This window comes from Rhipicephalus microplus, chromosome 6 (genome assembly GCF_043290135.1).
Source record: "Rhipicephalus microplus isolate Deutch F79 chromosome 6, USDA_Rmic, whole genome shotgun sequence".
Classification (NCBI taxonomy): Eukaryota; Metazoa; Arthropoda; class Arachnida; order Ixodida; family Ixodidae; genus Rhipicephalus; species Rhipicephalus microplus.
The window spans coordinates 118,705,408-118,728,596 of NC_134705.1; the positions used below are offsets into that span (position 1 = coordinate 118,705,408).

A 23,189-nucleotide genomic window follows, 5' to 3' on the forward strand; every position below is an offset into this window, starting at 1 on the left:
TTTAAAAAAAACTGTCCAAAGTGCGCGGGAGACAAGGCTTACGACAAACAAATGTACAGAACTGTTGCACCAAGAGTCTGTATGTGAGAGTCCCTAGGCATATGGTACATTATTACATTAATGTGGTATAGCTAGCACCTACACCTGTAGCCTGCTCATATAATCAGCACCTACGTTCTTCGTAGCGCTTGAGCATGTTTATGTGAAACATTTTCGTGGTGTGCCCAAGGTCCAACCAATAGTCGTGGTCATTCTTTTTTCCTGTAACCGGAAATGGCCCCTTCCAGTGCATAAGAAGCTTGTTTTCCCTGGTTGGGAGCAATATAAGAGCCCGGTCACCAACTTTGAGCTGTCGGGTTTTGGAGGTTCGGTCATAATACTTCTTTTGCGAGTGTTGAGCTCGGGAGAGATTCTCTTGAGCCAGCTTCAAGGTGCTTTCAAGACGTTCTCTCAAATCAAGCACGTATCCGTAAGTAGTCTTGATATCTTCCTCTAGGTCTTCCCTTGTCCAGAGTTCCTTCAATATATCCAGGGGTCCTCGGACGTGCCGGCCGTAGATCAGTTCAAACGGCGAGAAGCCCATACTGGCCTGAGGTACTTCTCAATAGGTGAATAACAGAGGCGCAAGAAATCGGTCCCATGACTTCGGCTTCTCTTGGCACAACCTGCGCAGCATCTGTTTCAAAGTGCCGTTGAACCTTTCGACCAAGCCATTGCATATCGGGTGATAAGGCGTCGAGCTCAAATGTCGAATAGCAAGCAGAGCATTCACCTCTTCCATCAGGCCTGACGTGAAGCAAGATGCTTGATCACAGAGGATCTCCCGTGGAAATCCTATTCGAGAGAACATCTCCAGTAGTCCATCTGCTACTGTTGCCGAATCAATTGCGGGCAAAGCCACCGCGTCCGGGTACCGAGTGGCGAAATCCACAAGGGTAAGAATGTACCGATTACCCTTCTTTGAAATCGGCGTCAGAGGTCCAATGATATCAACGGCCACACGTTCGAATGGCGTGTCAATCAAAGGCATTCGTCCAAGAGGCGCCTTGCCTACTTTGCCTTTGGGATATGTCCTTTGGCATGCGTCGCATGATTTTACGAATCTTCGTACCTCCTCCTGTACACCGGCCCAATAAAACGACTCCAAAACTCGGTCCTTCGTCTTCTTGATACCCTGGTGACCAGATATCGGTGATTCATGTGCCAAGTGCAACACATGGACACGCAACGCCTTTGGAACCACCGCTTGTTGAACTGATTTACCCGGAGTCAAGTGGTAAACGCGGTACAAGATTCCTTTCTCGAACATAAATGAGTGGTATGTGGCTCCTTTACCGCGGATGAGGGTGTCGACTTTCGCCCTACAAACATCCAGCGACCGGTCTTCCTCTTGTTTTTGGCGAAATGACTCCTGTGTCACCCCTAAGTTTCCAAATTTAGCAGTCGTGAGCTTCCGGCGATGTCCTTTGCTTGAAACACCAACCACGACTGTGCTCTTCGTCCCGCATCCATCCTTGGATTTCTCTTCAGAATTCAATGCCTGATTAGTTTCCGACTTCAGGCCCGCTGACTCCTTCCACGTTGAGTCGGGGTCATTAGCGTCACGGGCGCCGGGAACATTTCCTACGATGACATCGTAAAGTGGCGACGTCATGCATTTGACTATCGCATTTCCGGTGAAATAGGGCGATAGAATCCGTACTTCTGCTTCCGGTACCTCGATGCAACTACCATCGGCCAATAAAATAGTGGCAGTAGTACCCGTCAGCGCATCATCGTGAACGAGGGAACGTCGCACGACCAGGGTGTTGCTTCCAGTATCCCTCAAGACTGATACAGTATGTCCAAACACTTCTCCCTGTAACACCGGCAAGTTTCGTGTAGCTGTTGCGGTGCGCGTTCGGAGTGCACTAGCAACATATTCATCTTGTGATGAATCATCGGCACATCGGGGCGTCTCGGACTTCTGCTCAGTAGACACGATGCAAGATGTCATTTTCTTTGACCCGCCGTTGCTTGGGCATGCTCTTGCATCGTGGCCGGGCTTCCGACAGTGCCCACAGAAGACTCGTTGGGGTTTCGTGCGGCAATCAGATGCTCTGTGGCCGGGTCGATCACAGACGAAACATCTAAGAGGAGGCCGGGTATAAGTAAATCCTTCTTGCTCCTTGGGAATGTTGTTTGCAGACTTGGTACGAAATACCAACAAGTTTGTTTGCCGCTGGGCTTCCAAGAAGGTATCAGCTGCTTCTGCCATTTCTTTTACCGTCCTGCATTTCTTCTCCCTTAGAAAAAGTGCCAGGCGATCGTGGCAAATATTCAGAAACTGCTCAGCTACAATGAGGTTGCGCACGGATGCAAAGTCCTCGTCCGTTTCCGACATTTCCAGCCATCTATCGAAGTAACTCTGTAATCTTGTGGCGTAGTGTTTACCAGTTTCGCCGTCTTCAGGCTTGCTTTGCCGAAACTTTTCGCGATAGCCTTCGGCTGTGAAACGAAACCTCTGGAGCAAGGCCACTTTCGTACTCTGGTAATCCATTGAGTCTTCTGGCGACAGACGACCGAAGACTTTCAATGCTTCCCCACTGAGGCATAAACTAAGCGCTGTCGCCCACTTCTCCTCAGGCCACTCTTGACCAACTGCTACGCGTTCGAACCTCTTGAGATACGCATCGAGATCGTCACGCCCCTCGTCAAACACTGGGATCAGGTTGTGAGGATTGATCAAGCACGGGCGGCTTTGACTCCTCTCAGGTTCGCGGTCCCGCGCTGTTGGCTCTCGGCTACCTTCAACCTCAGCTAGTCGAATTCGCAGTTGAAGAGTTCTCTCTTCTATCTCCAAACGTTCCTTCGCCGCCTGCCTTTCCGCGGAACGCTCTTCACGCGCTTGCACAGATTCCTCATGAGCCCGCTCTAACCGCGCGTCTACCCACGTCTTTAGCTCGGCTCCTTGAAGCCCCATGCGTTCCGCTAGCGTTATAAGCTCTTGCTCACTCATCTTCCCTATAGATTTCAACCCAGTGCAAACGGCTTCGTCCTGTCGCGCGGACGCCAATTGTGAGGGATAAGGTTCGTGCAATCACGGCAACTTAAATAATCGTTGTCGAGACTGACGAAGACATTTGCAACTTGAGTTATAAGGCTTTAATGCCACGAAAAAAGGAAAAAAAACGATAAAGAAGCTTGGCGTGTTACATGGCAACAGCGGAGAACTGCCTTAAGTACGAGCACGACACACGTTCTCGAAAGACAAGGTCTGACGCTTAGCGTAGTCCCCCACTGCACTACACAAGGTTTGAAACACTTCACCGTGTGACGTCGAAGGCAGATGAGTCGATGCGTTGCGTTGCGTCTTACGCCGACATCAGCGATGCCTCAGGCATGGTCGGAGCGGAGCGTGAGGCAGAGTCGATGTGTGGCAAGCACGTCCCGGACAGCCAGTAGTAGGCCCAGGTCTGGAAAACGCCCGGATCCGAGTACAACGGACCGGCGCCGGCTGCTGGATCACACGGTAGAAGGGAGCCAGGCTCGTGCGGACCACAGGCACAGGTAGGCTTCGGGACCACGACCCGACGAGCGCTTCAGCCTGCCACTGTTTCGTTCCGATCCTTCTTCTCCAACGCCCCGTCCTCGTCTTCCTCTTCTCTCTCCCCATGGCTTGGCTTGACTTTGACGACACGATTCCGCCTTTTCCTTGTCTCATCGTCATCTTCGTCGGCGTACGGCACAGCACAAACTCACAAACATCGCGCACCAGATGAACCTACCGCGCATATCATGACAGGTGGATACTAAGTGTCAATCACCTGTGGCACATACCCACATACCAGTGGCACATACCCGGCCATGAGTATGTGCCACGGTCAGGCGGTATGTGTTGACGACGTACGCACGTGATAGGATTGTGACCAGCGCGTCATATTCGCCAAACCACATTAACCTCCCAAACCCATTTTGGTTCACGCCAAGTTGAGGGGGTGACCACGAGAGCACCCAAACGTAAGTGGCTGGATAGATAGATAGATAGATAGATAGATAGATAGATAGATAGATAGATAGATAGATAGATAGATAGATAGATAGATAGATAGATAGATAGATAGATAGATAGATAGATAGATAGATAGATAGATAGATAGATAGATAGGTTCGTGAGAACAGTGGTTTGTACCGATCGACATTAAGCAAATGAAAATCATACCTGCGCGTATGTTTCCGTATCGTATTCTTGCCAGTGAAGTAAACGTGAAACGTGCTTATCAAAACCAAAACACCCCCCCCCCCCATAAGATATCATGAGAGAACAATAGAAGGCAGTTGTGTTCTCAATGAATGTATACCTCATAAAAGTTTGTACCGACCAACAAAAACTTGGAACGTGACAGTTGTGTTTCTCTCAACGCCATTAGACAGCTGCTGCGTTAGAAGAACGGAACATGAGTTCCAAGTTGTACTTCTGTAAAGTTGGCAGTTTTGCTCAGCCATATGAGCTGGCCTTTCGGCTAGTAAGAATAGAAGGGCGAGAAGATTGAGAAGCGTGCGAGAGAAGTTTCAGTGTGAGAACCAATGCAGCGACGTGCCTGAATATGGCTTGTTAAATGACAATGCCTTGAGAAAAGCATACCTAACGTTTGCTTTCCGAATATATAGCTAACACTTTACATTAAAAGATAATAGCCAATGAAAAATGCGTGCATATTTTGAAGTGAATAAATATAGAAAACAAGTCTCCTAGCATTTGGAGATAGAATTGTTACAGGAAGATTTCACTGATTCTCAATTTCCATTGGCAGGGGTGAATGCACCCTTCTCTATTAAATATTTACAATTCTGGGTGTGTTACTACATAGAAATTTAAGCTTTTTCAGAACCTTACCTTGTATGCCTACCAAGCACACCAGGAAAACACACAAGCATTTTGGCTTCATTGTTTCAGAATGTCAAACGCAACCTTGGGCCATTGTTAGGCGTCTGTTTGTCTCACGACATTAGAGAACACTTTTTTTACCTGCAGTTTTCTGTGTACTTTTTCTGGGTGACAATTTGAATGCTTTCTTCCACCACCGCACCAATTGTTCATTATTTTGGTGTATTGTGCTCTCTGCCAAAAAAAGGTGCGTTCGTTGTCTCTAGGCATGCTTTGTTACTTTATTTCCACAAAAACGAGAAAGAATTTTTGTGTATTTTAGGCATGACAATAGTCTTTTTCAGTCAAGTATTTTATATACGCGTCTTTTTGAGACGCTGCCCCATATATTCATTTAGAAAAAAATGATAACGTTTGTTGCGCTCAAAACATTGCCACCTAGATTGCGCTGAAAAAGTGAATCGGGAAACTGTCACAATTACAGCAGCACAAAAGTAGCCACAGAAGTTGCGATAACAAGCTTATCTTCACGGAAATTACCTGTAAGTCTTTTGTGGACTCGTATATTTGGACGCGACAGCAACCATAGCAGTAAAAAATTGCCAATATCGTAAGCTTAGCCGACGCAAAGGTGCTGCCACCATTTCCACTGCGCACTTGTGAAACATGCGCGAAATGTTACTGTTTTATAAGGTGCGGATTGCATATGGCTTTAATGATGAGTAAAACAAGTGGGCGCACCATGGAAGCCTTACTATATCAGGTCGATGAAGAGGCAGTGTGAGGTTCACGTCATCATTTCCTGGAATCATGCAGCATCGAGCGCATGCACTTTACACATTCATAGAAAGAGGGCATAGACGAAAAAGAAGATTGCATTGTTCGGGCTGTGCCTTAACGTCCATTGAAAGGTGTGCGGTGGAAATTCGGCTATTGTTGTCAATGTCGTTATCGTAAAGAAGTACTGTGAAATATGCTACAATAAAACATTAGGCGGGTTTAGATCATAAGTAATGAATTATAATTCCATTAACACTGTTTTTACATCCCAACAGCAATTTTTTATTAGAGAAACAATGGTGAATATCTTCGCAAATTAAATCATGAAATATGGGGAGTTATACTATTCATAGATGAATATATAGTCGCGAAATGACATGCACATGTTCTTGTACATGTTTATTTTCTTTATTATGTTTCTCCATAAGTTAGTAGCTTTCATGTGCATATTATTCTGTTTATTATGTTACTGCACATGTTTATAATACATATTTCTTCACGCCACGAACTAACAAAATGAGCGCTGCTTTGTGGCGTCGTGAGCCAACGCAAGCCGTATCAACGCCTCCCATCTAGTGATAGCAGATTTAGTGTTACCAAATCGGCAATAAGTATTACAGACTTTTCTGAGAGCCTCAAGGAAAGTCAAACAAAAGGTGCCGAAGATGGTCGACGCTCATTGTCAACCTTTGTAGCATGCTCTGCTCAGCAGTGGTTTGCACTCGACCTCGGCTTTGTATTCGTTCCCGTTCTTCTGTAACTGCACCAGCCTTCGCTTTCAAGTGTGCACAGCTGCAGGCGCGCACTTCTCGATTCGTACAGGTGTGGCATAGATATTATTTAACCACTGTACAAAGGCACGCTATAATGGTACTGATAATCTTTATACTCTGCAAGAATTTCATTGCCTATTCAAAGCATCTAAGTAGTTTCTGAAGCAATGCTGCCTCTATCGCATCTGTACGTAATACTCCCTTATTCGAAAACTTAGCTCAGCTCTCCGTCGTTTTTTGGTGCACCTAACATATTTTGTCAACATAATAGTGCAGTGTAGAGGCCAGAACTAATGTATTAATCCAGTATTTGGGCCAGAGTCACCGTATTAGGCCAGTATTTACTCTTTTTCCTCATTTTTTGTGCTTTGTGAATTAGATGTGGAATATCTTGCCCCCGTGCACTTCACACTTAGTCAAAAAGCCCTTTAAACTGGCTCTGGGAGGTTCAGTTACGTAGTATCAAACTTTGAAGTGAAACATCATCGGAAAACAATCGTTTAAGTCGTGCGCATGAGGGGATGGACAAGGAATTGTGAAACAAGTGTAATGGTGCTTGAAGTTTCAAAAAAAGAAAAACACCAGTGCGAAATAGATAACATGGCGTAGGCAATACAGATGACGTGATCCGGCACAAGAACACCTGTTATTAAGTCCTGTTGTTAATTTCATCTACCCATTTGAGAAGTTGTAATGACGCTTAATGAATGGTTTTTCATCCTGCATGCATTAGAAAAACAGGTTTGTTGCTTAAAGCTTTTGGAAGATGCTTGGAAGTTCAATGCCATGATCCAGACAAAATAGGAAGGAGACGCCTTTCGCCCTCGAGTCTAAAGGAATGGCATTTCGGTTTCTATGCCTGGTAAACCGGAATCGCAGTCCTTATTCGGTGTCTTTCGGAGCAGTGCCTATGACTTATGGTTTGTGTATTTTGCGTGGAAGCTGTCTTTCCCCGAAACACATCGTCTTAATTGAGATGAAAAAGGAAAGGTGGCATTCCGTATGCTCCGCGGGTATATTGTAGTCTTCAGAGCCATCAGGGACCCATGTACTGATCGCACTTGTTCAATTCTGTGCCATTACCTGACTACGTGTTTTACATTTGAAAAAAAACACCGAACATCCCGATCCTCCCAAAGGAAAACTCCGAGTGCTACTTGGTGCAGGGGCAACACCCCTATGGTTCGAAGTTTTCGCTCTCCGTGGTTGGAGCATTGTAACAATCATTACATATTGCCACAGAAACATCCAGCACTCGAGCGCTACACACACCAGACAGTGCAGTTGAGGCACATCGAAGCAAGTGAAATGCCGACAGCACTAAACAAGCAAAGGCATATACAGTGCAAGTACCATCCCTGCATGAGTAGGGGCCCTGACTGAGAGATCGGCGTGCTTGATTGAGGAAAAAAAAACAAGTGGAGTTCGAGGCCAATGGCTCATGAAATCAGCGGACTCAGCATTCTCTCTCTTTTGCCCTCGCTCGTTCTATCGGTTACACCCATGGTGACAACACCAACGGCGACACCGCTCAATGCAGAAATGGTAGCCTAATAGCTTCGCTCTGGAAAAATACAGAACATTCAGCTGTACCAGTATATGAGAGTGATGATTGATTGATATGTGGGGTTTGACACCCCACAACCACTATATCAGTACATGCGAGTGCATCCATAAAGCTACAGCGTTTCACTAGGGTGGCTAGAATGAGGAGGTGTGAAAAGCGGCTGCCGAAACGAGTCCCCAAAGCGCGCCGATGGCGCTTGGGGCGCTGCACACATCGGCGTGGGCACTGCACACATCTCCAAGCCTGCAGAGATAAAACAGGGGCTTAGGCAGGGGTGTCCCCTGTAACCCTTATTATTCATGATGTACCTACAAGGATTAGAGGCCAAATTAGAGGGAAGTGGGCAAGATGGAAAACTGGGCTAGTTGGTGAGCATTCATCGTGGTTAACAGCGCGAAACACCCGGACAGGAGCGATAGAAGGACACGGTACAGCGCTGACTTTCAACTGAAATTTTTATTGAAAACACGAGAATATATATATAGACAGAACAGAAGACCTCGTGACCAAACCAGCCCCCTCAATCGATAAAATTATACACGGCGACAAGGCTTTGTCATGTGCACGCAATCTTGCCACAAAATAACACATACTTCAAACTATAAGATTCCAATGTCGCCAAGAAAACCGGGCATGAGCAGACGAATGAACTTTAGCCACTATCTAACAAAGATAATTCATTACCAAGTAAGGCGATAGACGGCTGGCTAACGCATTGAGACCCTTTCTTATTTATAAAAAATGCCTCCATAATTTCTCTTGAAAGCTTGTCTGGGTGCTTGAAGAGTACTTTTGTTTTTTCAAAAAGTGGGTGGCATCCACATTCGCGGCAATGCAAAGACAAATGTGAATGCGCAAATCCTTTCAAGGAACTGTGGTGTTCCCTTAGCCGTATATTGACACAACGCCCGGTCTGACCAATGTACTCTCGCCCGCATGAAAATGGGGTTGAGTACACGACATTCTGCATGCACGGGAGAAACTTCATAGTATGTTTGATACTACACTGCTGATAAATTCCAGTCTTCCTGCCTTCTATGCGAGTGTTTACTGCCTGGCAAAGTCCCTTAAGCTTCGTTCTGCTTGAAAACCCAACGTTTAATCTGAACTTAGATGCTACTTTCTTTAATCTGTGCGAAAAAGAATGAACATATGGAATGTAGACAGAACGGCTAAAATCTTTTTCTTTCACTCGGGAGGACTGCCCCTTGACCTCACGCAGCAGCTTATCGCAAGTCGTAGAAATGATAGAGTGAGGAAAGCCTGCATCACGCAGCCTCTCCACCTGATAGTTAACGCTGTCAAGCATACGATGGGGACAACTCTTATTGAGGGCGGACCTTATAGCGGAAGTGGCTATACCTCGTTTAATCAATTTCGAGTGCCCTGATCTGAAATCAAGAAGAGACTTCTTTGACCTCGGTTGATAGGTCCAACACACATGTTCCGCTTTGAAAGACAGTCTAAGGTCTAAGAACTGCAACTCCTCCTTTTCAGGAACCTCAATAGTAAACCTAAGACCTTGTCCCTGTTCATTAAACAACTTTACGACGTCCACAATCGATCTTTGGAAATTTAGCCTATTGACGAAAACCAAATAGTCATCCACAAAGCGGAAAATTCTCAAAGCTAATTCACCTAGGTTATCATTTATTTTGCGGTCAACGAAACTTAAAAAGATGCTGCTTAGTACTGGCGCTACGCAGGAACCTATGCACACTCCTGCCCTTTGGATAACTGTCCTTCCTTGCCACTGAACGATCGTGGACTTCAAGTAAAACTCCAAAAGCTCTAGGAAGCTAGCAACCGGTATTTTGCAACTTTCGACGAAGCCTAACTCATTCATTTGTCCCTCGATGGTCTGTTGCACGAATTTCAATAACTGTACATGAGGCAGGGAATAATAAAGATCTTCTATGTCTATGCTGAATCCAAAGCAACCGCCAGGGTTATTATTCTGCAGAACTTGAACTACGCAGTTAGAACTGGCGACTTCGAAAGGGTCCTCCAGCTTAAGCTGTGCGAGATTAGTCTGCAAGTACCCTGAAATAACATTTAACCATGACCTTCTTTCCGAGACGATGGTCCTGAAAGGATAGTTCTGCTTATGCGTCTTTACACTGAAGAAGGCCTGCAGAAGGAGCCCTTTTTCTCGCTTGACTTCGTTTGCTACTTTCGTTAATCCAACCTCATTCATCAAAGCCAAAGCACGTGATTTAATCTTAGAGGGATCAACGGAAACTTCGCGAAAATTCTTATCCATTGCTGTGGTTGCTTTTTCCAAATACAAGTTTTCCGGAATAATAACAAAATGTCCTTCTTTGTCAGACTCTAGAATGCGCAAATTACTATCCGCACAGAAATCAATCAGAGGTCCTAACCTTCTCGAACACCTAGAATCCTTCGACGGTTTCAACAACACATCGACGCACTCAGACACACACCTTAGTCTGTCCTCCTCCTCAGCTCGGTGAGCCACTGTCCTGGCTAAGACGACCTTATCCAGCTGTTTCAGACGCGGCTCGAGACAGAATTTGGGCCCTAGTTGAAGGACCTGTAGAAACTTGTCTGGTACTACTTGGTCCCCGATAATGGTCACATTCCCTGTTCCTTTCACTTCTTTCTTCTTAGGTAGCGAAGGTCGAACTTGACTCCATAAGAACTCCGTAGCGTGGTAGGACACTTTAGTCCACTCCTTCAGGAGAAGCCGTCTTCGCGCTTCGGAAGCCTCTTTCGCACAGGCTAAACGCAAAAGATCCTTGTACACCCTCACGTGTTGCCACCACTCCGCGCGTAAAATGCGGCACATCCTCCGAGCGTGTCCCTCAGACGGAGTCATCCACCCACACAAAGACTGCAGGTCGGGAGGGCATAGCGACTTCCTGGCATACCAAGACGCTACTCTTGCTCTGCACACGTAAACGGCTATCATCGACGTCAAAAAGCCGGGATTAGTCAAGAAGTCATTAGAACATGGAAAAGAGCCCTTTGTACTAGAAATAACGTTGAGCAAGATGGGAAAACTGGGCTAGTTGGTGAGCATTCATCGTGGTTAACAGCGCGAAACACCCGGACAGGAGCGATAGAAGGACACGGTACAGCGCTGACTTTCAACTGAAATTTTTTATTGAAAACACGAGAATATATATATAGACAGAACAGAAGACCTCGTGACCAAACCAGCCCCCTCAATCGATAAAATTATACACGGCGACAAGGCTTTGTCATGTGCACGCAATCTTGCCACAAAATAACACATACTTCAAACTATAAGATTCCAATGTCGCCAAGAAAACCGGGCATGAGCAGACGAATGAACTTTAGCCACTATCTAACAAAGATAATTCATTACCAAGTAAGGCGATAGACGGCTGGCTAACGCATTGAGACCCTTTCTTATTTATAAAAAATGCCTCCATAATTTCTCTTGAAAGCTTGTCTGGGTGCTTGAAGAGTACTTTTGTTTTTTCAAAAAGTGGGTGGCATCCACATTCGCGGCAATGCAAAGACAAATGTGAATGCGCAAATCCTTTCAAGGAACTGTGGTGTTCCCTTAGCCGTATATTGACACAACGCCCGGTCTGACCAATGTACTCTCGCCCGCATGAAAATGGGGTTGAGTACACGACATTCTGCATGCACGGGAGAAACTTCATAGTATGTTTGATACTACACTGCTGATAAATTCCAGTCTTCCTGCCTTCTATGCGAGTGTTTACTGCCTGGCAAAGTCCCTTAAGCTTCGTTCTGCTTGAAAACCCAACGTTTAATCTGAACTTAGATGCTACTTTCTTTAATCTGTGCGAAAAAGAATGAACATATGGAATGTAGACAGAACGGCTAAAATCTTTTTCTTTCACTCGGGAGGACTGCCCCTTGACCTCACGCAGCAGCTTATCGCAAGTCGTAGAAATGATAGAGTGAGGAAAGCCTGCATCACGCAGCCTCTCCACCTGATAGTTAACGCTGTCAAGCATACGATGGGGACAACTCTTATTGAGGGCGGACCTTATAGCGGAAGTGGCTATACCTCGTTTAATCAATTTCGAGTGCCCTGATCTGAAATCAGGGCACTCAGGGAAGTGGACTGGGCTTCAACCCGTCTTTCGTCAAACAAGGAAAACTCATTGAACAGGCACTACCAGCATTGATGTAGGCAGATGATATAGCGCTAATGGCCGGCACAAGGAAGATTTGTAGAGATTGGTGGACATCCGCGGTAATGAGGGACATAGGTTAGATTTTAGGTTCAGTAAGGAAAAATCAGCAGTCATAATTTTTGATGACAATAAATGTAGTGAGCTTAGTATTGCGAACCAAGACATATCGGGCAAAATACGAAGGGGTAGACACGGTATGCAGTGCGTGTGGAGAGGAAAAAGAAACTGCCGAACACTTGATAATGTTCTGTAAAGGGTTCACCCTATAGTTCAGGATGATGGCGCAGAGTTTTTCAAAGCACGGTGGTTTAGGGAGAGTGAGGGTAAAATAGACTTTAAGAGGGTGGAATTAACTATAAGAAGATTATTTGATTGGTTGCTAAAGTCAAGGCACGACTGAAAATTAAACCCTTCACTGCAAAGTACAAATACTCAACCTCACTATTTAATAAAAAAAATAAATCTAGTTTTTGGTTCAATAAATATTACGGCTTGGTGGCGCTAGCCACCGTCCATCCATCCATCCATCCATCCGGGTAACTTTGTGGAGGAGACAGACGAGACGGCACGCGCCGCTCTCCACAAAATTGCTCCCACGCTATATGGTGGTGACCCGTGTTCGGTAATGTCACTTTGATCGAGCAAGCAAGTGTAGGGTAGTACATGGCACCTAAGCCCTTTGAAGTCTCACCTCTGAAAACCATTTTTGAAAAGGCCTACGAGCAAGACTCCACGCCAACTTTCATGGACTTAAAGGCCAACTCCGGCGATTTTTTAACCACGTCAAGATAATGGTGTTTATATGTTCCTGAGACACTCTTGTCACGAGACCAATAGCAGAAATGCTCAGGAAATTCGCAAATGATTTTAATAAGCAAAAAGGTGCGAAACTGAAACCCGACCGGGTGCCCTTTCTGCATATGACGTACAATTTGCTAAGAACCGGAGGTCTTATACTGGTCCCGCCGGCACGCAGTATGAAAACTGTGAAAGCCAGATGAGTTAAGCACCGGCCAAACACCACTCAGGAAGGAAGAAAGCTTTCCTCTGCAATACCCGTCCCAAACACCACCGCCATCGCGTTGTGGCCAGCACAATAAACACGGTAGCGACCAAAGTAGCGTTGGCATCAGCTGCGTCACTTCCGTTAACATGCCAAACATGACGTCACCCAGACAGTGTTGCCAATAATTCTGGCACGTGAAGTGAGTTTTGCGAGGAAACCTTTGAAATTCATTTACAAACAATCAGCGCATTTCTCAAGCCTCTAAATTGGTATAAATAACGGAAACGTGGAAAAACGTACTCAGCGAATTTCACTGAGATCCATTGACCTCGAAAAATTGCCGGAGTCGGCCTGTACTGATATTTCGGTTATTCACCGTTTATCTGCAGGTTCCCCGAGAGAGGTTGATCACTGGAAGGCTTCATATTAGTTTGAACATACACTAAATTCATTCAACCACGAGTGGAAACATTGGTATCAGATCCCATTTTGCTGTTCCGAACGCATAATTTTGCGCAAGCCGCAACTTGAATACTCGCTTAGAGTTCATCATCAGCCACCAAATGTAGTAGATTTAGTGGCGTACAGTTACTCATTCTCAGAGTTGGGTGCACGTTAAAGAACCTTAGGTGGTCGAAGTTTCCGGAGCCTCCACTACAGCGTCTCTCATAGCCATGTGGTGGTTTTGGGACGTTAAACTGCACATATTAATCAATCAATCAAAGTTACTCAATAACTCGTATAAGTCATAAAGAAATAGCACATTAACCACGCTTCCAGCAGCAGACATGCGAACATGTTTTACAAAAATACTTTAGTTTCATATATGTCAGGTGTTCATGCACTACAACACTCATATATAGCTTCACTATTTGTCTTTTCTTTTGATCTTATGGTTGGGTTTCAGATTTCTTGGCGCATTCAGTTTAGAAAAAAGTTCAGCAGATCCCACGTACCTGGGCATTGACGTTCGGTGAAGCATGAGGAGGGAAGGTGACTCTGTTGCAATTTTCCTTATTGAGCGACACGAGATGAAATGACGCTAATTATATGTACAAATGTTGCACGCACACAAATATGTTGAAGAGTTGCAGATGTTTCTGTAAGCAGTTGTTTGCACTTGTGCAACCATGTCAACTAGAACATGCGTATTAGCAACACCAGAAGTTGATATGAAGCGCTGATGCTCGTAAGGACGCTGGCCCTGGACACTACTAAATAAATCAACCTCAGCGCATGATAACTAACCACAATCGACGTTAACCCGACGTGACGGCTGTATCAAAGGAGTACATATGTAATGTTTATAAAATAGGAATTTTGGCAGCACTGCAACCACTGTTCACGTTTCACGAAGATTAGTACCTATTTTAAAAGTAGTTCTAAGACCTGGCGTAGCTCTGAGGTAGAATGCTTGACTGCTACGCCGAATTCTTGGGTTTCATTCCGGCTGGGACCCTGAAGTTTGTTATTTGCATTTGTCGCAGGGTCAACGCTGCCAATATCAGGTCTTTCTCAACACAGACATTTATTCTATGCATTCGTTGGGTCGACGCTACGAATGTCGGTAATTGCATAACGCTCACGCGTTAAAATTACCCAAGTGTGTTCTCGTCGTTCCTGGGTAGATACTAGGTGTCACTTACCTGTGGGGAATACCCGTAATTCAGCGAATATACCCGCCCGAGGCTATGTGCCGCTGTTTGGCGGGAAGAGTTGGACAATGTGCAAGATGGAATTGTGACATTATTCATGTCTTGTGCCGCGCGTCATATTCACCAAGCCATCGTACCCTACCATGCGAATTTTGGTTGCCGCAAGTTAAGGGGGTGACCACGAGAGCACCCAAACGTAAGTGGATGGATAGATAGATAGATAGATAGATAGATAGATAGATAGATAGATAAATAGATAGATAGATAGATAGATAGATAGATAGATAGATAGATAGATAGATAGATAGATAGATAGATAGATAGATAGATAGATAGATAGATAGATAGATAGATAGATAGATAGATAGATAGATAGATAGATAGATAGATAGATAGATAGATAGATAGATAGATAGATAGATAGATAGATAGATAGATAGATAGATAGATAGATAGATAGATAGATAGATAGATACGCTCAAAGTCACCGAAGTTCACTAAGAAATGCTTCGCATTTAAAAGTAGTGTTGTATCCATTACTGAAAAAACGTAACCAGACAGGTTACTTGCTACGCTAACAATAAACATTCGCGTTACCATCCTACGTTGCCTGCAGGAAAGACGACGGGTTACCGTTACGAAAACAAAAATAACGTACGTCTTCTTCGATTTTACTCCTTGATTGATTTGGGGGGGGGGGGGGTTAACGTCTCGAAATGATTATGAGAGACGCCGTAGTGGAGGGCTCCAGAAGTTTCGACCACCTGAGCTTCTTTATCGATTATAATTCAAGATCAGAAGTTTGAAATAATGCTCCCCACTGCGGGAGCTGGGAGCTAAAATATCGTTTTAATAAACCTCGTATTTTTATTTGGCAAGTCATAAAGCATTCGTTAAACATGGTTCTAGTACCATAAATAATCTTGCTAAGATGAACATAAACCCCAGTCTTTGTCTCACTAGGCATGAAGAATTACCTGTGGATTTTACGTATTCCTAAAAGTGTATAGGATGAACATTGTCTTACAGGCTATTTTACGTATTGACCATCTTAAACCATGAAGACTTTCATTCTTCGTACTTTCTTCTGCCATTGAGAGCTTCCGATGAATCTATTTATATATTTCAAGAAACTTCGCTAGAATTGGCTGTCTTGCAAATTTTTCATAATTCTTATACTGCATGGTATCTTTTACTGTGATGTCTCTGTGTTCCAGTGTATAGTTTAGGTCGTGATGATTTGTGACACTTCATTATAATATTATGTTTCATAATTCCTTAAGATTGATGCCCAACTAGAGCGCTGTAGATATATGTATATTTAAGTAATCAAAATTGTCACATTAGATGCTTCACCCAGCTTATTCACTTTCCCGAATAGTACATCCCCCGGAATTTCGGTCACTCTACTTATTGATTTTTGCTTTTCATGTTCACGCCAAGCCATGATACATATGTATTCCCTCGCTCTCTATTTGTAGATCTTTGTTTCATAACTTTTGCATTCGTACTTGGTGTCATTTTATACTTGTAAAGTTTATTTTTTATTCTACATGTATAAATGTCTGCCGTGTATTGCTGCTTGCTAACTTATGACTGTGTCGGTACTTTGTCAATCCCTCGAGCTTTTAGTCCCGTGCTTCCCGACCTATTGATAGAAACGAAATGAAGACTGTGACCAAAACAACTATAGCTAATTTAGGTGTATTAAACTAGCAAATTTTGCACAAGCTGCCGGACGTATAACACAGTGGCCTAATGTGCACCGGAGAGTTGCATGTGAAGGCTTATAACATCGGGGCGCGTGTTAAATCCATTTTTCATTGTCACAGAAAGCCGAAATGTTATTTAACCGGCAGCCCTCTCTGAAAATGTATTGTTACGCAGTTTATTCACGTACAGACCTACTGGAAAGCCGGGGAACGCCAGAAGAGCGAGGAACGCCAACAGGCCGAAAATACAAAACAAACGCAAGCTCGGGTCGCGCGTGCACCAACGCTGTGGCTTGCCGTTTCATGCTGCTTCGTCGTCGTTCGCATAGTTCCCTACATTGGCCCCCGGTGAATAGCGTAGCCAACCTGGCGACTTAAGGCGTAGTCACTATAGCGGTGTCGTAATACGGCTTCAGGTGACTCACATGCACAATTTCTCGGCCACGACGGCGTAAGTCATGAGACTGTGTCAATGGCTCAATCTCATAATTGACGGGTGACGTACGGGCGAGAATGCGGTAGGGCCCGTGGTATCGTGCCAGTAATTTCGACGAAAGGCCAGGAGTGCTCGGTGGAACCCAGAGCTAAACGAGAGCACCAGTCATGAAAGTAGAGAGATGTCGGTCGGTGTCAAGCCGTAGCTTCTGGTGGCCTTGGTCCTCGGTTGTCAGAGAACGGGCCAATCGTCTGCAATCTTCTGCGTACCTGGCAACATCAGAAATTGCAGTGTACTCAGAGGAGTCGGGCGTGTATGGGAGGATAGTGTCCAGCGTGCACGATGGTTCGCGTCCGTACAACAGAAAGAAAGGGGAGAATCCTGTTGTCGCGTGCGTAGCGGTGTTATACGCATACGTGACGATTGGAAGGACAGTGTCCCAATTAGTCTGGTCTGAAGCTGTATACATCGTCAACATATCACCGAGAGTGCGATTAAATCGTTCTCTGAGGCCATTCGTCTGCGGGTGATATGCTGTCGTCAGGCGATGAACCATGTTGCACTGAGCGAGCAACGCTTGAATTGCGTCAGACAAGAAAACACGCCCCCGGCCGCTCAAAAGTTCGCGGGGAGCACCATGGCGAAGAACAAAGTTTCGCAAGATGAAAAACGCAACTTCCCTCGCGGTTGCTGCGGGTAGTGCTGGTGTCTCCGCGTAACGCGTGAGGTGGTCCACGCCGACAATTATCCACCTATTTCCAGAAGACCACGTGGGAAGTGGTCCGTATAAGTCGATACCGACGCAGTCAAACGGACGCGCTGGACAAGGGAGAGGCTGAAGTGTACCGGCAGGGCGTTGAGGTGAGACTTTACGTCGCTGGCATGCAGTACAAGCACGTACGTACTTGCGGACAAATGTGTACATGCCGCGCCAGTAATACCGCTGACGTAGACGGTTGTACCTTTTGAGAGCGCCAGCGTGAGCGCTTTGCGGGTCGTTGTGGAAAGCAGTACAGATTTCCAAGCGCATGTGGTTGGGTATCACTAACAGCCACTTCCTACCTTCAGACGTGTAATTCCGCCGATAGAGTAGGTCGTCTCGAATAGCGAAATGTGTGGCTTGACGGCAGATAGTTCTTGACACTAAATTAGCTAACGGATCAGTCAAAAAGGCGAGGAGTTAGGAAATCCACACATCTTTGCGTTGTTCCGATGCCATGTCTGTGAAGTCGATTGGTGTTATGACAGCTGAAGAAGTTGACGAGGAGGCTGGGTCAGTCGGTAGCGGTGAGCGGGATAGCGCATCAGCGTCGGAGTGCTTGCGGCCGGATCGGTATACAACACGAATGACGTATTCCTGTAGGCGAAGCGCCCAACGACCAAGGCGCCCCGACGGGTCTTTGAGCGATGATAGCCAGCATAGAGCGTGGTGGTCCGTGATGACTTCAAAAGGGCGGCCATAAAGGTATGGGCGGAACTTCGTCAAAGCCCAGACAATTGCGAGGCACTCTTTCTCCGTGACGGAATAATTACACTCGGCTTTCTTGAGGGTTCGACTCGCGTAAGCGACCACGTATTCTTGGTACCCTGGTTTTCGTTGAGCCAATACAGCACCAAGACCGACACCACTGGCGTCGGTGTGGACCTCCGTAGGCGCATCAGGGTCAAAATGACGTAGTATTGGAGGTGATAATAATAATCGCCGAAGGGCGGTGAAGGATTCATCGCACTCTTTTAACCAAGCAGAAATGCCTTTGGAAGTTGTCAACAGGTTGGTAAGAGGCGCGATGATGGAAGAGAAGTTGCGCACAAATCGACGAAAGTATGAGCACAGGCCGATAAAACTTCGAAGCGTCTTGATGGAATTGGGCTTCGGATAGTCGGCCACGGCGCGGAGTTTCGCCGGATCCGGGAGAACACCCTCTTTGCAGACGACGTGACCCAGTATGGTGAGCTGATGTGCGGCAAAATGGCACTTCTTGATGTTAAGTTGAAGGCCAGCAGAGGTGAGACACGTGAGAATAGCACGAAGACGAACAAGGTGAGTGGAAAAGTCGCGAGAAAAAACGACGATATCGTCTAGGTAGCAAAGGCTGTGACAGGTTCAGTAAATAAAGCCAGTCGAGCTAGCTGTGAAACGTTATTCTCTCACGAGAAAAGGAAGTGAGCGTTTGATTTGCAAAAAAAATTATACTTTCACAAACACACAAAAAAAAACACAAAAAGGAAAATACTAAGATCAGAAAAATGTTAACTAATTAGCACTGTCAGTTTCGTTAGCGAGCGGAAACCTCTAAGAATCTAAACAGTCCTTTTCGTTAAAGTCCTCGTGTTTGAGTCCGGACGCGAAAGAAGACGGATACGGCTCACCAGCGGTTCACGCCCTTCAATAGTCCATTGGGGAAGCTGCCGTGGTGAGAGTGCATAAGCTCGGGCCCGTAGCCCGACGGCTTGCTCCCGCTCCCGGTAGACGTCATCTGCTGCGCTGTCTTCCGCTCGAACATCAGACCAAGGTCTTGCCAAGGATTCGCCAATAGCCGCTGCGGTTGAATGGTCACCAGGACCCCGTGGAAACAGTCGCCAGCTAGGTGGATGCCCTGACGCCCAGGAGGTACTCGCACCCGACGAGGTCGCACGCCGCACCCTAGCCTTCTTCTTCCAAGCACGAGCCCGAATCTCCTCTTCCTCGTTCTTCAATGCCCTGGCTCTGGATTTTTCTCCCATTTCCTTGAATTTTCTTCTTTTTCCAATCGCCAGTGTTCGCCGCACTGGCGCAATACGCCATCTTGCACACATTGTCAGTAGTTCATCTTACGCGCCAAATTTGAAAGTCACTTGACTCGCGCACTTCACTCACAACAAGAGTCCCCCCTTTGAAAAGTTTCTTTTGCGAAGAAAAATAAACTGCAGTTCAGTGCGCGAGAAGTCACCACGCGTCGTCCATTCACAAGATGTCCTTAACAAACAAACAACTTGAAGTAGTCGCTTGTCTCGAGAAAACGTAAAAATTCACAACCGGCTCATATAATCTGCGCCGACATTTTCAGAGCCTCTAATGTGCTCGACTCGGAATGAATATTCTTGTAACGCGAGGCTCCACCGTAATACCCTACTGTTCAGGTGTTTTGCCCTTAAGAGATACTGCAGTGGTTGGTGATCGGTCTGTACGACAAATGACGTTCCGTACAGAAAAACATGATACTTTTCTATCGCCCAGACCAACGCTAAGCATTCCCTCTCGATTGCTGAGTATCTCTTTTCGCGAGGCTGAAGTTGACGACTGGCATATGACACAGGGTGGAGGATGCCATCATGCTCTTGCATAAGGATAGCGCCTATACAAGAATCAGAGGCGTCAGACCGAAGCACGAATTCTCTTTTCAGATCGGGTGCTTTGACGATTGGCCCAGAAGACAAAGCCTTTTTGAGTGATTCAAACGCTTCTTCTCTATCCGTGGTCCACGTAGTCTTGTTTTTCTCCATCTTCCTCGTCATCTCAGTGAGCGGCTGTGCTTTCTCGGCGTACCGAGGTATCAGGTCACGGTAATAGCCAGCCAGTCCAAGGAATGACCGGAGTTGCTTCTTTGTTTCAGGCTTAGAAGCACAGGTGATCTTCTGTATCGTGCTTTCGACTGGCCGTATGTTGCCATCTCCCAATCGATGTCCCAAAAAGGTGACTGTGCTCATAGCCACTTCACATTTCTGTGGCTTGATCCTTAGTCCGGCTTGTCGTATCCTGGCAAAAAATTGCTTCAAAGTTGTTAGATGTTCTTCCCACGTAGTGGTAGCCACCAGTACGTCGTCTATGTAATGAACGACGTTGGGTATTCCAAGCAATAACTTTCTCATCAGACGAGTGAAGACCGCGGATGCGGTCTTGATGCCAAAAGGCATATACAGGAAATGATAATGCCCTGATTGGCTTGAAAAGGCGGTCTTTTGCTGCGAGTCTTTTGCGAGAGGAACCTGCCAATATCCTTTAGTTAAATCAAACTTCGAGAACCATTTCTTTGTTCCCACTTCGGCAAACAAGTGATCAGTTCTGGGTATAGGTTCTGCATCAGATACCAGAACATTGTTTATACGGCGAAAGTCTATACAGGCCCTGTAGCCATTGTCTGGCTTTTTGACTAGTACCAAAGGAGAATTATATGGAGACTCTGAGGGTTCTATAATGCCAAGTTGCAACATGTCTTGCACTTCCTTTTCAACGACTTCCTTCATAGAGAATGGCAATGGGTATTGTGGGGTGTTAACTGGTTCTGAACTGGTCGTTTGTAACCGACACTCCACAAGGTTTGTTTTACCTGGGATCTCCGAGAATACGTCTTCGTAGGTACTTAAGATGTCCCGTATCTCCACCCGCTGTCGCTCCCCGATTTCATCTCCAAGCTTTATGGAGTCAATACCGCAGCTACCCTGTACTTTGAAAGTTGGTAGTGGTTTCTCAGACTCCTCTTCCTCCAGAACGACAAAAGATGATGTCTGAGGAAGCTGTTCTTCACGGCGTTCTTCATACTTTTTCAGCATGTTTATGTGGAAAAGTTTTTTGCTGTGTCCAAGGTCCAGCCAGTAGTCATAGTCGTTTTTCTTTTCTATGACTGGAAACGGCCCTTTCCAATGCATCAATAACTTGTTGTTGCTTGTGGGAAGCAAGATCAATGCACGGTCACCAGCTTTCAGGTCCCGTTGCTTGCTGTGGCGGTCGTAATACCTTTTCTGCGACACCTGTGCTCGGCTCAGGTTTTGTCGTACCAGCTCCAGTGTCTTCTCAATTCGCTCTCTTAAATCCAGGACATATCCGTACGTCGTCTTAAGTTCTTCGTTCTCCTGATCATGAGTCCATAGCTCTTTCAGGATGCTCAGAGGTCCTCGAATATGTCGGCCATAAATAAGTTCAAATGGTGAGAACCCGGAGCTTGCTTGTGGGGCTTCACGATAAGCAAACAAAAGAGGTGCTAGCAAGCGATCCCAACATTTAGGCTGTTCTTGAACCATTTTGCGGAGCATTTGCTTGAGTGTTCCATTAAACCTCTCTACCATCCCGTTGCACATAGGATGGTATGGAGTGCAGCTAAGATGCTTGACTGCCAGTAGTTCATTCACCTCCTTCATTAGATCTGAGGTAAAGCACGATGCCTGATCCGCCAAGACTTCTCGTGGAAAACCAATGCGAGAAAACATCTCGACAAGTCCCTCGGCCACTGTAGCTGAGTCAATTGCTGTCAAAGGCACTGCATCAGGGTAGCGAGTGGCGAAATCCACAAGAGTCAAAATATACCGATGGCCTTTTGCCGAGGCTGGAGTTATCGGTCCAATGATGTCGACCGCCACACGTTCAAAAGGGGTGTCGATCAACGGCATACGCCCTAGAGGCACCTTGCCCACCTTGCCTTTCGGTAAAGTCCTTTGACAGGCGTCACATGATCGGACATATCTGCGGATATCTTCTTGTACCCCGGGCCAGTAGAAGGCGTCCAGAACTCGATCTATTGTTTTTTTTTTGACACCCTGATGACCTGACATGACATTTTCATGAGCCAAACGTAACACTTGGCCTCTCAGGGACTTCGGGACTATGGCTTGTTCAATGATCTTACCAGGGGACAGGAAGTATTGTCGGTAAAGAATACCATTCTTGGCTACGAAAGAAAAAGATGTCGAGCCCTTTCTAACAAACTTCTTACCCACTCTGGCTCTGCAGATGTCAAGCGTCTGGTCTTTTTCTTGTTCTTCGCGAAACATTTTGCGAGACATCTGGCCAGGGAGCCCAACAGAGATGGCCCTTCGCGAACTATTGAGACGTGCGGCACCAACCAGTTGAGAATTTGGGTGGTTACCTTCGTCCGCAGAATGAACTTTTTTCTTAATGAATTGATCTTGAGAAAGTTTCCGCGAAACGTTGGGGTCATTGGCGTCACGGGCCCCCGGTACGTTCCCAACTATGACGTCATACAGTGGCGACGGCATACACTTGACGATGGCCATGCCGGAAAAGTATGGAGATCTGATACGTATCTCCGCCTCAGGGGTTACGATGGTGCTGCCATCAGCCAACCACAACGTCGCGGTAGTGCCAGTTAGTGCTTCATCAGGTACTAATGACCGGCGTACTACCAACGTGTTGCTTCCGGTGTCCCTTAGGACTCGAACAATTTGTCCATTCACTTCCCCTGGTAACACTGGCATGGGACGTTTCTTACATTGCGCTTGCGTCTTCACCGTGCCCATAA

General features: G+C 46.0%; 1 long non-coding RNA gene across 1 annotated transcript in view; it reads left to right on the forward strand.

The window, feature by feature from the left end:
- Positions 1 to 4,586: 4,586 nt before the first annotated feature.
- Positions 4,587 to 23,189, forward strand: part of LOC142765450 (uncharacterized) — a 50,608-nt gene continuing 32,005 nt past the window's right edge. The window contains exon 1 of the long non-coding RNA XR_012884256.1: positions 4,587 to 5,409. This is a non-coding gene — a long non-coding RNA (uncharacterized LOC142765450). The remainder of the gene's footprint in view (positions 5,410 to 23,189) is intronic.